The sequence below is a fragment of the Pezoporus wallicus genome, unplaced genomic scaffold (genome assembly GCF_028554395.1).
Source record: "Pezoporus wallicus isolate ANWC-B61680 ecotype Strahan unplaced genomic scaffold, APGP_CSIRO_Pwel_v1 scaffold_3294, whole genome shotgun sequence".
Classification (NCBI taxonomy): domain Eukaryota; kingdom Metazoa; phylum Chordata; class Aves; order Psittaciformes; family Psittacidae; genus Pezoporus; species Pezoporus wallicus.
This window is the reverse complement of record NW_026635478.1, coordinates 14658069-14671800: the sequence shown is the minus strand read 5'-3', so window position 1 is coordinate 14671800 and position 13732 is coordinate 14658069. Positions and strand designations below refer to the sequence as shown.

Below are 13732 nucleotides of genomic sequence, written 5' to 3'. Positions count from 1 at the left end.
AGTCCTAGTGACAGGACCTGTTGTCAACAGAAAATGCAAATGCAGAAAGACCAGAAGTATACAACTTCTTTCATCTCATACCACAAAGAATTTCATTTTTCGTAGCAGGTCTTAGAACAAAAGTATTACTTTGCTACTTATAAGAATGAGCTGATTCTGTTATTATTGCTAGCATTATTATTTTTAAAACAAGTTTCTTCTACTAGCACAGCTTATTCTGAAGGAGATACATTTTTAAATGGACATTTTTATTCCTAGTACTGAGAACCATGACAATAAGCAAACTTTTTTCCCATTGCTTTGGTAAATGAACAGCAACAATATAAAGCCAAGGACTGAAGTTCTTCATTGTAAGAGCTTGAAAGAAAGCAGAAGCTATGGAAAGGCAATCCCAGATGCAGACCAGCCCTTGACAGCGGTCAAGATGCTCAAGGTAAAGCAGGAAAAACTGTTTGCTCCCTGCAGGAAAATGGGTAATGGAGGCTGTAAGAAGTACTTTTGAGATCTCAAAGAACCCCCTTTTTCTTCAAAGCAGCTAAAAGTGAAAAGGGCAAGCTGAGGCTTGGGCTTGCAATGGCTGACAACTATAAGATCCCGCCCCACTTCCAGCTCTCTCAACCATGGCTTTCTCTCCATGGTACGTTACAGAAAGCTTCCTGGGACAACATCTTCAGCCAAGAATCAGGACAAAATATCTTTTCCAGAAATGGCACTGCTATGGCACAGTTCAGAAAGCTTCTTGTCCATTTATTTCGGCTATCTGCATGAATGACTGGGGAGACCAAACAGCCCCACCTACCGCCTCTCTTCTGAAAAGCAGCTCCACTTAATAGGCTGGCCCACCTTGGTTTGAGTAACAGCTATAGAACATGGAGTACACGAAAAAAAAATACATCTGACAGACAGATATAATTAAAAAATAATAATAATCACAAAACATTACGTATTTTCAGCCTGTTTGGGGTTTTGATTTGTTGTTTGGTGATGGGGGAAGGTTTCTGTGCTCACTACTGTTTCTAACACGGGTGCAAAGAAACAAGTATTTTCTCTCCAGCAGCCTTCTCCCCCTATTTTTGCTTGCTCCCAAACCTTAATTTCTTTGCCAACAGCGATCTGTTCACATTTTTCTCAAATATCTTTTCTACATAGCTCCACCTCCACTCCCTTGAATCTGCAGAGACTGTTCCATCATCTGCCCTGACTGCCACTATCAGCAGTGATTTCCTGAAAATCAGCAAAGGATTGAGGAAGAAAGAAAGTACACCCTTTTCTATCCTCCATCTTTCTGCTATTTTTAAAGGAGCTATAGCATCATCAAGAACCATGCAGATATCTCAATCAGCACATTAAACCAAGCAGGCACATAAAAACACCTTGGGTATGGGCATACATCTCCCTCCTAATGCTACGTCTCATCTCCTCTAAATCTAAGTTTTATAAGTGTGTATAAAAAGGCTCACACCTCATCATGAGGCAGGAAGGTAGCAACCTCAAGTATGAAGGTAAAGATTAAAAAACTCACCTTAGATGAAGCTACAAGCAGAGGCAGAAACCAGTAATTCTAACTATCAGTTCCCTGACCTCCAACCCAATACATTTTTTTTCCACCTGGAGAAATACCCTTTCACACCAACGTTCTGCTCCTAAAACCAGAATCTACATAACAGTTTCAACCTCTCCTTATAATCTCTGTTTTGATTGTGTAAGAAGTCTCACAGAACACAAAACCTGCAATTTACCCTATTAACCCAAATATCTTAATCCCTCCCACATTCTCAAGCACACTGTCTGTAGGAGGACAGCTTGCCTTGCCGTCAGATGCACAAGAACATTAAGCTCTCAAGTTGGATACGATTTCCAGAATTTTTCCCTGAAAGCCAACTCCACCAATTTCAATCCAAAAGACATAGCCGCAGACAATGCTGGGTGTGCATGGAATACTTCCTAACCCATGAACGCATCTATTGCAAAGTAAGTATAGTAGATATAAGGGGAAGAGCAGATGTCTAAATGTCTTCAAGATGACCAGCTGAAATGCAGTTTCACGTAAAGCTAGTATAATCAATGTAAGTACCATCTTTCAATAACTATTTAATAGACATATGAAACTAAAATGAAAAAAAATCATGTTAGACTGGGACAGGTAAAGTGGCAGCAAAGTAAAAGCTCTATGGTCAAAATTAAACTGTCAGCCAAGCCAAGCAGACACAACTACATCTTCTTCACAAAGACTGTGTGGAACAATTTATTCCCTCTATAAATTGCTGAAGCTTTAGCAATTTATACAGGGAATGCAACTCACCCCAGCTTTCAGCTGTGGCATCCCTGTACTACTTAAGCTAAGCTTTAGACTGGTATTCACACAGCAGCTTCCCCTGCTCCCCATCACATGCAAATATATTTTCTTCCACACTCCTTGAATGTGCAACACACCTTTTGCACCTGTCCTAACAAAAACACTCACTCTGCTACTTTTCTACTTGACATCATATACAAATACATTTGGTTGACATAACAAGGAATTCATCCAAGCAGATCAGCTGTCTAGAGAACTGGAAATCTCTGAACATAACTCTTTTTCCTTTGAAGGGGTCTCTTCTTCACAAAGAGCCTTTCAGACCTGCCTGCAGGAATGGGATACTGGTCTCTTTTGCACATTTACTCCTTGTCCTCTCCTCAACACCCAAAAGCAGGAGAAAAATTGACTAGTCTCTTTTTCTTTTTCATCATGATGTATTTTCCCCTAAACTGAAACAAGAAACCAGTTATTAGGAGATAATAATTAATGTATGTATTAATGATAAATGTGTACCATAAAAGATACCTAGTACACAAAAATATTATACCCTTTCTATTCAGAATTCAACTACTCAATGCCTCTCTAAATTAAAAAGTCTAGGTTGTCTCTGTCCTATGGGAACCATGAATGGAATCCCAGATGTTTTTTCAGCATTAGGAATCGATGTGACCTGGCTATCTCAAATGCTCAACTTGTGATCGGATGTTATAGTACACTCCCATTGACTATCCCAGATTGCACTGATCCCAGTGCAATCTGGGAATCAAGTTAGTGGAACAATTATTACTATCAGCCCCTCCCAGAATCGTTTCTTTTTTCAGATCTCGGCTTAAACTCTCAGCCTCAGTTATAGCACTATGTAGCTAACACAACTCTATGGATTTCAGCAGTTAATAGAGAAATAAAACCTAATCTTAGCTTTCGCACACCTCTAGGCATATTTAATCCCTACAGCTCAGGTGATGATAATAAAAATCTCACAGAAGTGAGAAGGAAAGAGCAAAGAGCCTGACAGTCATGATTGCCATGGGAAATTGAGAACTAGGAAAAATAAGCTCTAAGCACTCACCTCACTACAAATAACACTGCACCTTCTTACATATCATTAATGCATATCCCTTAATACTTCTTTCCAGAACACTTAAGCTGGAAAAGGTATTTTGTTTTCCTTTTAATCATAAATTTGCTAAAGCTTGAAACAGAGTACACACCTTCAGTAAACCAATTGTCTCTACCATTGCAGCAGTTTCTAGAATCCTACTTTGGAGGCCACACCTCATGATGCTGAAGACCTAAGGACAGTTGGCAGATGCTCATAAGTTACCTCTTTCAGGAGATATCTCAAGGCAAATCTGAATTACAAAGCCAATTCTAGGTAGCAGACCGGTCAAACAGCTAACGAAGGCTCTGGCATATGACCCTGCGTATGATCCATTATACGCCGTCATGGAAGCCTCTGTCTCATCTTAATGAAAGCAGCGCTTGAAACAACCCAGAAAATCTGACTATGTCATAGGGAGACCAGGCCTGAAAACAGTTCACAGCTGTTTCAAGTATAAAGCACAATTAATATTTATCACACAAAGATACCAGAATGATGATCACTTAAAGAAAACCTAAAGGAAATATGCATATAACTCATTGAGGAATATAACCCATGGCAATATATACAGATAAAAAACTAACATCTTGAACCACTTGTTCAATTTGCTTTAGAAAAATAAATCCAAGGTAAGCCAACTCCTTCCTGACACTGCTGCTTCATGGCAATGCTTAAGTACAACCTCAAGAAAAATCCCTCTCTTACCTACCAGAGATCAGTTTTCCCAAGCCTGTCATATAACCATTTGAGAATCTTTGGAAATAATACACTTTTAAAAGCTGAAGAATATGAAAAATTAAAGTATCTCTTTGAATGCGTTTTATGTAATAAATTGAGCAGCTGCAGCGCAATCTGTCCAGCACTGCTGCATTATCATCCGCCCTCTACACATGCTTCATAGAATTTAAAGTCACTGCAGGCAGGTGAACCTCAAGCACACCTCTTTGAAAGCGTGTCACAGTATCTACCTCCTTTTCAGTATGAGATTTTAGACTGCAACAATCACGGGATATGGGAATATGTTAATCGTTCCCATTCATTCCCAGTACAACCCTCCACATCGGCAGACAGGCAACTGCACTCCCTGATGGCTTTCATCTGCTTGTCCCCACCTCTGCACTGAGTGATGCTAAAGATGTTAGCTGGAAACCTTCCAGGCACAACTGCCTCAAAAGGCAGAGATCCACACCCCCAGTCTTTCCTCCTCTAGGTTCATGCTTACAAGTAGGTGATAACATGCCCCATTCACACACCCCAGCTCCTGATCTCCAGTGAATCATCCATTCGCTCTAGCCCCATACTGGTCAGCATCACCTCTCCTGCTTCTGCCTTGGTGGCTTTCTCCCCCTGCAACAAGCTCTCAGCTTTTTCACCTCGCTCCACTCTGCCTGTGCATGCAAATAAAACATACATTTCCTCCCACACCAGCTCCTTCTCTGAAGGGAGGCTCTTCTACCTCTGCCCAGGCTCCCCTGCAATGTGGCACAATACCCCCCCGCTTCTCTGCTTCCCCCCAACCCGATCTGTGTGTATACAGGCAGTTCTCCCTCCCCCCTTTCCCCACCCCCTCTCTGTCTCTGTGCCTCTCCCAGCGCCTGGCGTGGGGGAAGGGAAACATGCACTGTATGAATGAATGGGCCGAAGAGACTTACCAGAAATTGCGTGAGGAGAAGTGTGGAAGATGAGAAGGACACCAAAGATGGGTGCTTCCTCCTTCCAGCGTGCCAAGTGCTGCTTCAGTTGTGGCTCCCTTCACAAGGTCACGTGTCCTCCTAGGTACCCCTTTCCCTGGATCCTCTACTAACCACAAAGGGTTGCAGGGCAGTCTTCTGGATGCCTCTCTGCACTCTGGAGGGAAGGGTACTACTGAGGCTCCCAAAGCAAGCAAAGTCCTATAACGTGCAACGTATAGCGGACGCCTCAGGTAACAAGGGAGACTTCTGAGGGGAGGAAGGGCGAGTAATGGCTGTTAAATTAATTTAACAAATTGTCTTCCCCTATGGGAGAAGAGGGACGGGAAGGAGGGAAGAGTGTACTGGTGAAGCGCTGTAGCTTTCTATGTAAAATAAACTGAATCCTCGTGTCTCTTACTTGCTCAGAACTGAGCCCCTAAATGTCTCTGAAGTCACAAACACCTAGGAAGGAAAAAGGGGAGAAAAATCTCAATTAAGACATAAACTAACATACAAAGGTATCTAATAAACTAAATCCCACCGGAAAAAAAAAGGTGCCGTACAACACAGTAAGCAAGGCCAAAAGAACGCAATTTTGCGAAACATACAATTTTAAATGATTTACAGAAATGTACTACCACAGAAGCCCGTTTTAAGAGGGAAAAAAAGGTTAAGCAGTTTATTCCTTAACTGAAGGCTGTGGGCTCGAAGGAAAGTTAAATCTGCGCCTACATGTGAACGTAAGAAGAAATTCAAGTTTTAAAACCTTCAAAAACTATTTCTATTTATTTGCATGAGTCTTTAAACCCCTCATCCAGAATAACATTCAGAATTCAGATGAGGAGACTAGAGAAAAGTACGTTTCAGGTAAGAAGCATACACCCCTAGGCATGAGACCCCACTCCGCCATAGAAAATAAACTGTCGCTTATAAAGGGCGACCAAAACGAAAAGCCAAAATAACACGTCTAGAGGATGCTTAATCAAAGATTAACAGTCGCACACTTGGAGGCCCCGGTAAATCAGTTAAGTCACCGATGTGCCATGAGCTCTTTAAACATCAGAAAACAAAAGAGAAGAAACCCAGCTGAAAGATTTCGTTCCAAGACTCGGCAGCGCACACACACACACATACACACACACCCTGCGTCACGGGCAGAAATTGCCCCCAACAACCGCAGACCCCCACGTTCACGGGAGCCGTTTTCCACCCCGTTTCCGCGGCGGCTTTGCACACAGACCGAACGCGTGTGAGCGCGCAAGCGGCGCGCAAGGCGGGAGCTGACACCCGCGGCGCACTCGCAGCGCTCCGCCCGAGCGCGACCCGCCCGCGGAACGCCATGGGCGAGGCGGCAGCACTACGAGGAGCCGCCGCCCGCCCTTCTGCCCGTGCCCCCGTCGCGCACGCCGAGCGGCCGCCGCCTGCATACACACACACACCCCCCCCACACACCACCACCATCAGCCCCGAAGCGGCCGCGGCTGCCACCCACCTGGGCGCCCCGGCTGTCCGGCCCGCACGGGGCGGCGGGAAGGCGCCGAGATGCACAATCACCATGGGCGCAGCGCGGCGGCGGGGCGGGACGGCTGAGAGGACAGTCCCAACCCCCCCAACACACACACTCCTTCCCGCCTGCCCCCTCCCCGGGCACGGCGAACCCCACCCCCGGGCTCGCACCCGCTCAGCCCGACATCTCACCCGCCCCGGGCACCGCCGAGCCCGAAACCGAGGGGACCCGCGCGCCCCGCCGGCGCCCCCCTCCCCTTCCCGCCGGCACCGGGCCTAGGAAGGGAAGCCGCGGGGCGAAGAAGGCTCCGAAGAGACTCGCCCCTTCCTCCCCGCCGGCGGCGGTCGCTCGGCGGCGCGCTCCTAAAGGGGAGCGGGCGACGCCACACGACGCTCCGCTCAGCCCCCACCCCCCCTCCCGCTCTCCGCGTCCCTCCTCCCGGCGGCTGGGGTGAGGCAGGCGGCTGTTCCCTGCACCGAGACCCCCGCCCCCCGCCACCGCCGCTCCAGCCACAGCGCGGGCACCGCCGCCTCCTCCCGCGCTCCCTCCCGCCGCTTGACTGGAGCGGCGCCGCTAACGGCCGAGAGCGGCTGGCACGCGCTGCCGAGGCGAGGGGAGGGGAGGGGAAGCGAGGCGGGCGCCCGGCTCCGCGGTGGGTGGGGCGGCCGCGGGGAAGCGCGCGAGGGCGGCGGCGGCGGGGGCGCGCTCCCGCTTGGTACCCGCCGCCGCGCGCTGCTCCGGCGTGGGTGTGGGGTGGGGTGGGGCGACCCAACCGGACCGAAGCGGTGGCCGTGCGCCACCGCACGCACGCTGAGGGTGCCTCTACGGCACGGGCGGGCTCTCCCGCCAGCCCGCTGCGGCGGGACGCGCGAAGCCGGAACCTTTGTCCTTCGTGTGACAGGTACCGGCGTGACGCGCCCCACGCGCCACCTGCCACGCACCGTCACGTGCCCCGCGCGCCGCCGGGGCCGTGCCGCCCCTCGCTGCTGTCGTTCCGCTAACATAATGGCTGCTGGCGACGGAGCGGTGCTCCCCTCCCGTGTGTTATTAACCAGCGCGTTTCCTTCCGTGCGCCGGTGGCACACCGGCCACTCTTCTCCACGCTTCACCGTTTCTGTTCACCGCATCGCGTTAGCTGCGTATCCCACGGGGATTCCTGTGGGAATTTCTCCTTCTCCAGCCTTCCTAACCTCGAGATTCTGTGCCCCAGGCGAACAGCCTCTGTCCCTGCCCGTGGCAGAGGGCTTGAACTGTATGATTGTTAAAGTTCCTTCCAACCCAACCCATTCAGTAATTCTGTCTTCCTCAACAACCAGTGTTACAGCTTTGCAAATACGGAACATACCCACTCGGTCATGTCTGATATCCCCAGACCTCGTGTCTTCTGTCTCTCCAGCATGTGGTGGATCTCTCCTAGCATTCTTAGTTCTTTCACCTTAACGACACTCTACATACCCTTGCCTTCAAGTGTAGGTCATCTACACATGACACATACATACATGACAGGCTCCAGAGCCTGTGGTTGCAAGGTAAAGATCATCCAAACCTTCCATGTGGTACCCCTGATATTTGACTGGCATGATGGGACTGATTCCCACAGTAGTAACCCTACACATTACAATACAGAATACCCTAAAATCTGCCTCAATGTTTATCCATTCATACTGCAGAGCGATGTACCGTGGTATCCTACGCTCCACCTTCGGTACACCTTCTGTAAAGCCATAGCTGATAGTTAAAATGAAACGCAAACATCACTAAGCGTTTCTAAGGCTGACTTTACTGTGTTTGTTCATTTGGTCCTGCAAACATCTGGGTCCTACTCCCCAACCGCAGGTGCGATTCATAAAGCTCTTTCAGAAAAGCATGAGGCAAGGCTGCCTCAAAGATGCTGTCAACCTTGTGTAATGTGAGATGTCCCTACCCATGGCAGGGGGGTTGCAACTGGATGAGCTTTAACGTCCCTTCCAACCCAAACCATTCCATAATGCTATGATTCTGTGATGTCAATGGCCAAAATCCCTGTTTACCCAGGCATCATCCGATGCTCTCCCACCTGCTGGGGCTGTTCGCCAAGCCTTCTGGCTTCTCATGGCTGCAAGCCAGAGACAACTGCTGGATTCCAGGTTCTCGTCCACCCCACCCTATACAACAGCATAGGGAAAAATACACCATCACTCGCTTAAATGCCAACTCAAAGTACAACTTAAGAGCAGGAGGCAGGTCATTGGCAAGTCTCAGCAAGCTAAATAAAAACTAAATAAATTACTCCAAAATGCTGGACAGTATTTTTGTTACTTTGATTGTTACAAAACAATACCACCTTTGACAGAATTACTGCATCCCAGAGCTTCTGGAGTAGAGTTCCCATGTGCAGAGTTCACACTTCTGACAGTTGTAATTTCAGATTGTGAGGTGCACAGGTTTGTTTACACAGGGAATTTACTAACAGGAAGCTACTGTGGCACCACTGCTCAGCTGAACTGTGCAACCACTGCACAGCATCTAGCACACACACACGTTTCAGAGCAAGAATTCTTCTGGAACCGTGTATGCTGTTTTAAGGTAGTATAAAGCAAAGAAGAAAGAAAATGCCCACATGTAGTATGTATATAGTTGTAACTACATATAATAGTGATATAATAATAGCAAATGTTTATTATTATTTTTACAAGGGCCTGTAGGGACAGGAGAAGGGGTAATGGCTTTAACCTGAACAGAGGGGAAATTGAGATGAGGGTTTAGGAAGTTCTTCCCTGGCAGGGCAGTGAGACTCTGGCACAGGTTGCCCAGAGAAGCTGTGGCTGCCCCATCCCTGGCAGTGTTCAAGGCCAGGTTGGATGGGGCTTGGAGCAACCTGGTCTAGTGGAAGGTGTCCCTGCCTGTGGCAGGGGGTTTGGAACTGTGTGAGCTTTAAGGTCCCTTCCAACCCAAAACTTCCTGTGATTCTATCGTTATCAGTGAGCATTGATTCCACCAACTACCATTTGCCTTCCTTACTCTCTCACATGCAAAATGGAGCCTTGCATCTTTTTTTTTTTTTTTTTTTTGCTGTTTGTGGAGCTGCTAGAGCTGTAGCACATTGGACCTCAGTACAAACTCTGAGTATTGAAGTGAGCAATGATCTGAGTCCACTGAAAGAGCAGGTTGGATGACCCCTACCTCTAGAACATCTTTCCACCGTCCAAAAGCACCGCTCAGTTTGGAGAGAGCCCTCAAAGCCTTTTGCTATTTCTTAGAAAGGCAGAGCAGGGCAAAATGATGATTTATTGCTCAGGACATCCCCACCCAGGACATATCCACAACTGCAGCAGCTTTTGAGTTATAAAGAGTTGCCACTGCAGTCAAGTTGTATGTAGATGTTACACTTCCCTAGGCAAGTCTTCATTCTTTTAATCTCTAATTTTTTCTACTCTGTATGCCAGTGAATGTGAGGTCTCTCCTGTCACCTACAGATCTATTCTCATCAGGCCAGAATTCTCACAAAGAGAGTATTGGCTACTGCCCCGGGCATCAATGGTCCAGAGTACCAAGTTTCACCCTTTGGGAAAATGATGTAATTGTAGCATCAGCAAAGAATGGGCGCCTCTGAAGACTGAACATTCCTGGCACCTTCTTTTGAGATTTTTCCCATGCACTCTGAAATGCATAATGTAAGGACTGGTCCAAACCCTTAATGTATGCAAAATCTGATTTCACGGTTGATTCCATGAAGCATCTTTTGTCACTGCGTTCACTAAAAATGCAAACCAGCCATTCGGTCATTACTCTGTTATTACGCACATCAGAAAGTTTGCTATGCTTTCTCTGGTTGGGTGTATGTGCTTGTGGAGGAAAAATGCTGCAAAGTCCAGTCTTCAAATGTTGCTAAGCCTAATTATTTGTACGAATTTGCCTGCGTGCTGCTGCTGCTGCAGTAGCTACTCATGCAGTCAGTTAAGTCTCACAGCGATGTTTCTGCTCCCCACTTGGGTGACTGAGTGATAAAAAATGTAAGGCAAGGTAAGTGCCTGTGCTCACACATGAATGCTTGGGTTCACATATGAACACAGATGGTCCCATGGAAGGAAACAAATTCTGGATTGTGTTTCAATGAGAAAATGGCTGTATCATTCTTGTTCCACACTATGTAAAATGAGAACTATGAGAAATCATCTTTAATTTCACCCAGCCTCCGTTTACTTACTGGTTCTGACTGCTATACCAATTCCTGTTCTGGATAAACAGACATAAGGTAGTCGACAATGACTGCCAACACAGAGGACTCACAGCTAAAGAGGTCAGCGGGAAATTCCACGTTTCACTTACTCAACCCCAAAAGCATTTTGACCCAGCACCATGAGCGACTCCAGTCTCATCAGACAGCTGCTCGGGGCTCATCTCTTGGAGGCTGTAACACCCACCACATGTTCCCCATCCCCAACATGGCACCGGAGCTTGCCAACGTTTTGGGGGGGGGGGGGGGGGGGGGTGGTCACGGCGGGAAGGCCGAAGGGTCCGCCGCACGTGCGGTGCGACCACCAGCACCCTCACACCCCACATGCGTACCGCTGCCCCGGGCAGGCGGGGTGGTGGCGGGTCCGGGTCCGGGTCGCTCAGCCCCGCCTGCTGCGGCCCGCGCCCAGCGGCAGCCGGCTGGAACCGGCGGCAGCAGCGAGGTGCGTGCAGCCAGCGCGGCTGCCAGCGCCGCCATCCCGCCCGGCCGCGGTCCCTTCTCCCTCGGCGGGAGACACGGGGTGCGGGAATGGGGCTCCGGGCGGCTGCAGCCCCCCGCGGGACGGAGCGATCCTGCTGCGGGGTCACGCACGGGCAGGCGCAATGCGCGACCGTCCGTTTCCTGTGCCTGGCGGTGGGAAGGGCGGGAACAGGCGGCTGGGGCGAGGAATAATCCTTATGGTGGGAATGCTGTGATAACATAAAGGAAGAGAGGTCTGTGCAGGTGGTGGCATGCAGGGGTGAGAATCCCCTTGTTCACTTGAAAGGAGGACTGCAAAGGCTCGGGACACAATCCCGCCAGAAGAAAAGGGCTCGCAGGGGCATTGCAGGACTTTTCCTGCCAGACAGCAAGCGTTCGGGGACACGTGGAGGAGAGCACGCATCTCATTGAATAGGTAACTTTGAAGAAGGTCAGAGGCTTCTGCTGTCCTTATTCCGGGCACAGTTTGAGAACCGAGAGACACAAAGAAGCTCAGGCAGGCAGAGTTACAAACAGAAACAAAGGGATGGATGAATAGCAGCTGGGAGGCTTCAAAGGCCAGTGTGTAACAGCAGCTCCCACTTCCAGAAGACAGGAGTGCATTTCTCCCTGCTAAGTTGCAGTTATGCTGCAGCGAAATAGGGAACAGTACTGAGGAGCTGGACAAAGGAAAAATGTGGTTCTGGTGGAAACAGTCATTTGCAAGAAAAAAGCTTCCTTCTGTCCCCCTTCTGCCTCTCTTACGGGTGCCTGCCCCCTTCTCCAACTGTTCCTCCTCACCCTGCATTTTTCCTTTACTGTCTTGAGAAAGTTCCTTTCTCCTTTCTGTCTGCCTGCTTTTGTTTCCTGTTCCTTTCCCTCTTCTTGACTGTCCTTTTCTGTCTCCTCCATTGTCTTTTGATGAATGCTATTGCAGTGATGACTTAGGCTTTCAGTGTCTGTTGGGAAGGATCTGATGCAACCACCGGGTGGCTATACCTTGCAGGCGCTTAGCTGCGGTAAGATTGATAAACATCTGCCCTGCGAGCTAAAGAGCTTCAGATGACAGGTTAAATGTCCCTGAGTTTTTCACAGCCACGTCGGTGTTTTCCTCCTGTGCAGCACTTCTGCGCCCAGAACTGGTGCGACAACGTTGCAGGGAATCGAAGACTTCTCATCCGTGGGGAGCGGTTTCTTCATCTAACCGATGCTCCCCCTCGCCGCTGCCAAGCGTGATTATACACCCAGCGCCTGCCCGCCTTAGACCGAGGGAGGATGTGGAGGGGCTGGCGACTCAGGTCTCCCCTTGCGGGGTCCGGCGCCATTATGGGAGAGATACTCAGGGGGACCCTTCCCCTTCCCTCCTCCTGCGGCCAGGTGCTAACGGAGGAGGGAATGGAGATCCCTATGAAGGGAGGCCAGAACTAGGTCAGTGTAGCTGGAAACTGCAGCTGGTGCAGTACGGGGGGGGGGGGGGGGGGGGGGGGCAGAGCCAGGGATAGCCGGAGGAGCGGGGTGAGTGGGAAGAGCCGTGCTGGATGCGGGAGGCGGCGGGGGGGGGGGGAACGGACACGACACAACACTGACAAGTTGCAGAGGAAAGACTCCTGCAGGCTGATTGCGTGGCTGCCAGCACGCACAGCCCCGCTCCCCATCCTCCCCTAGTCCCTCACCCCCTACACCCGCCTGCACCCGCCGGGAGAGGCCCCCCCCGCCGCGCTGCCCCGGGCTTGCGGGGCGCTGCGCTGGCACAGCGTTTAGCCATCGGGGAGTGGCCTGGGGGTGGGCAGGAGGAGGTCCGCAAAGGGGAGAGGGAGAGGAAGGGAGAGTGGAAGATGGTGCTGGAAGGTGGACTGAGAGAAAGATGTTAGTAACAGAGAAAGGAGGCTGGATGGAAATGGAGACGTGGAGAAAAATCTGGGCAAATACATAAGGGACAGATGGAGAAATATATATTAAAAAGAGGAATAAGAGAAGCATGAAAGGCAACAAACAATGACAACTGATGTTTCAGCACTTGAAATTGGTGCAGTGGGGAGGAGGTCGTTTGCATTCCTCACAGCGCCCAGGCAGAAGGACACATCCCCCTTGCCAAAACCCACAAGGCAATAAAGCTGCTGCATCCAGACGCTGCCAACACGTTTACCATCACCAGTGGCTTCACTACAGATGTACCTCACTACTGCCCAAGGGCCGTATTGTTACCACCCTTCAGAGTGCAGTGAAAGCACGTTTCAATACAGTTTGCAGTATGCCTCGTTTGACCTTCTGAGTGATTCTGCATCTCTGACATTGGCTCCTCTATTGCAACTCCAAAGAAATTCAGGTTGCAAGAGCTGTGTTCTTTTGTCATTGCTGCATAACCTAGGCCGTACTTTCTCAAGCTCTGCTTTTCTTTCCCTCCTCCCCTTCCCTAGTGCTTTTCCATTTCCCTGCCTCTCTGCCCCTCTGCCCAGTGACAGCCTTGACCACACTG

At 49.5% G+C, this 13732-nt stretch overlaps 1 protein-coding gene across 3 annotated transcripts in view; it reads right to left on the bottom strand.

Annotated features, from left to right (window-relative positions):
* RIMKLB (ribosomal modification protein rimK like family member B) overlaps positions 1-6988 on the bottom strand; it is a 45789-nt gene extending 38801 nt beyond the window's left edge. Inside the window, exon 1 of one of the 3 annotated variants that reach the window (XM_057429352.1) lies at positions 6567-6988. The gene's annotated coding sequence lies outside the window, so the exon portion shown is untranslated. Of the gene's footprint in view, positions 1-5053; positions 5338-6566 lie in introns of those variants that run through there. The other 2 variants (XM_057429358.1, XM_057429342.1) reach the window with 2 other exon arrangements.
* Positions 6989-13732: the final 6744 nt, after the last annotated feature.